A 3,499-nucleotide genomic window follows, 5' to 3' on the forward strand; every position below is an offset into this window, starting at 1 on the left:
GGCAAATCATTTCCCAAAAAATGCATACAGAAGTAAGAAAATAACTCATCCAACAGAAAATAAAGGTTCGTACGGGAGTAGTGTGACTGTATCCCTAATTCCTTGTCTGAAAATGTCCTCAGTCTTCCCTAACTAGGAGGTGGCTTTTCAGGGAGTGTCGCTGAAGTGTTTGAGTACACAGACCATGGCCGGATTATAGGAGGGGCGACAGGGGCGGCTGTCCTGGGCCCCCACACGGCTATCTCAAATGGAGCACTATCCCTTCTCGGTGGCTCAGCTGCTCCTTAACAGCAATCGCCAAGGAACTCCTCCATATACAGTCTCGCAGGATAGTGACCCAGAGCTGCCCGCGGCCGCTGCAAAGTTCCGACGCGCTTTCCCTGCCGCTGCCCTGATCGCAGGCTCCGTTATCTGGACCATAGCTGCTGGCAGGTGAGACACAGTCACCTGGCATTCACTATGGCCTCAGCAAACCGGCGTCTCCTCCCACCCATCACCCATGCTGCTGCTTCTCTCCCCTCCCTTCCCCTGCACCTATATGCTGCACTGTAGAGACCTCGCGGTTCCTGCAAGAGACACAGGCACACAGTCCTTTGTTACGCACACATACTTATTCACCTTGTGCATTAGGGTATGGGTCGTTGGGTCGACCCAACTTAGGTCGACACTCATTAGGTCGACCACTGATGGTCGACATTGCCATTAAGTCGACATGCATTGGGTCGACATGGGCTTTAAGTTGACAGGTCAAAAGGTCAACATGAGGTTTTTGACTGGTTTTGGTGTTGTTTTCTCTGTAAAGTGACGGGGAACCCAAATTAGTGTACCGTGTCCCTTCGCATGGCTCGCTTCGCTCGCTATGCTTCGGGCAAGGTGTTCCAATCATAGTCCACATGGAGCATTAAGTATGAAAAAATCCCAAAAAATGTTTAAAACACAAACAACCCTCATGTCGACCTTTTGACCTGTCGACCTAATGGCATTGTCGACCGAATGAGTGTCGACCTAACGACCGTAACCCGTTCATTACTATTGCCAGATGCATAATGTACTTACATTTAGGTGTGCTACTTTTTTTGTCACCTTGTGACGAAGACTATGTATTGTGCTATAACAACACGGGTGGTGTGATGGTTAGCATTGCTGCCTTACTACACTGAGGTCATGGGTGCGATTCCCTCTACGGCCCTAACTGTGTGGAGTTTGTATATTCTCCCTTTGCTTACATGGGTGTCCTTTGGGTACTTCGGTTTCCTTCCACAGTCTAAACTGGTAGGTTAATTGGTTCCCAACTAACATTAACCCTAGCGGGTAAATGTGTGCGTGTACATGTGGTCGGGAACAGATTGTAAGCTTCACTGGGGCAGGGACTGATGTGAATGGGAAGGTAAAGCGCTGCGGAACATGAGTGCGCTATATAAATAACTGGACGCAAAGTGGCAGAAGGCTTATTTACTATATTCTAATGATAATTTCCACAGGATCAGTGCAGCTTCAAGTGGGGAGGCACTCTGAGGCAGGTGTACTAAGTATTGGAGAGTAATAAAGTGGAGAGAGATAAACTGCAAACCAATGAGCTCCTAGCTGTCATTTTTCAAACATAGCCTGTAACATTGCAGTTAAGATCTGATTGGCTAGTAATTCATTTGCAAATGGGCTCACTCTGCACATTCCTAGCACTTGGGAAATTGATCAGCCACTTTCCCATGAGTTTTGGTGCACACAAAACAGCTGACAAGCTGTGTGTGGGTGACCGGTTGATTTTAATTTCTGTGGTAGCAATTCAATTGTTAAAACACGCACACGCACGCACACGTGTAATTTCTGCTTGCAGCCCCCCATACTAGCTAGAAGAAAAGTGCATTTTACGTGTCACCCCCAGCACTTTAGTCAGGTTTACGCGGCTAAACCCAGCACTGCAGGTAGGGTTACCACCTCATCCCTTTAATTCTGGACACATATTAATTACACAGGTTCTGTGGCTGAGTAAACCAGGTGAAATGGAGTCTTGAAGTCAGCCAGCCACAGAACCTGTGTAATTAATATGTGTCCAGGATTAAAGAGATGAGGTGGCAACCCTACCTGCAGTGCGTGATCAGCGCGCTATAACAAAGTGCGCCCAAGCAACTGCATACAACCCCATCTAAAGTGATGGGGGAAATGCAATTTAGGATGCCCATTATACAGTCATTTTATAGGTTTTGAATAAGGTTATTTGTTTCCTTCAGCCAATAACTAAATATCTTTGGAAAATAAATGATTTGGTTTCACTTGTGCAGGATAACTACAATATGAATAGAGGTTTATTCGGGAAGCGGTTAAAATCCCGGTGGTCAAAATGCTGACGCCACAGGCTATTCTCCATCTGTGGGTGTCCATGACGTGGCAAGCGCAGCGACCCCACAAGGGGCTCCTAGTGCTTGCCCCACTGCCGGCATACTGGTGGGCGGGATGCCGCTATTGGTATACTGACGGCTGGCATTCCAGACGCCGGTTATTCATACTGATCCCGTTTATTCTGTAGGATATATTAAGTATATCCAAAGCTAGGTACACACTATACAATTATCTGGCAGATCTAGATGGTTAGAATGGAAATTTGCTCCCAAACACTGGAAAACTAATAAAACCTGTCAGTCATACCATACCTCCCAACTGTCCCGATTTTCGCGTGACAGACCCGTTTTTTGGGGACTGTCCCACCCGCGGACCGCAGTGTCCCGGGGTGGGGCAGTTGGGGGGCTCCTGCACGCGCGGAGAATAGATGCTGAGCGCATGCACACAGCGTCTATTCAGTGGAGCAAGAGGAGAGGGGACATGCCAGCGGCTCACAGAGCGCTGGACATGCCCCTTCAGTGAAGAAAACGGGAGCGTGGCTTGCGATTGCGGGCCCTCCGCAAAGCCACGCCCCCTTGTCATAGGCCACACCCCTTTTTTCGCCGGGCGCGCAGATGTCCCTCCTTGGACGGAGACAAAGTTGGGAGGTATGGTCATACAGATATGCTAAACACAAATTTAACCAACTTTGATGAACGATTGTTTTTGTCCATTTTCCAGTGTTTGGGAGCAAATGGTCGATTGCCATTTGCTCTCAACCATTACCAGATTTCCATTCCAACCAGCTAAATATTGTATAGTGTATACCTAGGCCAAGGCTGAGCACAGATAGTTAAATCAAATTGTCTGATGCACTAATTATAGGCTGACCATATTATCCATTTAACCTGGGACACTCGTGAATTACACAGGTTCTGTGGCTGGCTGACTACAAGCCTGCATTTCACCTGGTTTCAAGCAGCCACAAAACCTGTGTAATTCATGAGTGTCTCAGGTTAAAGGGATAATATGGTCAGCCTAAATTAAGTCACCTGTGGCCAAGCATGGATATACTTAAAACCTGGACCCTTGGGGTGCCTTTAGGACATGGGTCTTCAACCTGTGGCCCTCTAGCTGCTGTGGAACTATACAGCCCAGCATGCCCTGCCACAGTTTGCTATCA

Source organism: Pseudophryne corroboree, chromosome 9 (assembly GCF_028390025.1).
Source record: "Pseudophryne corroboree isolate aPseCor3 chromosome 9, aPseCor3.hap2, whole genome shotgun sequence".
Taxonomy (NCBI): Eukaryota; Metazoa; Chordata; class Amphibia; order Anura; family Myobatrachidae; genus Pseudophryne; species Pseudophryne corroboree.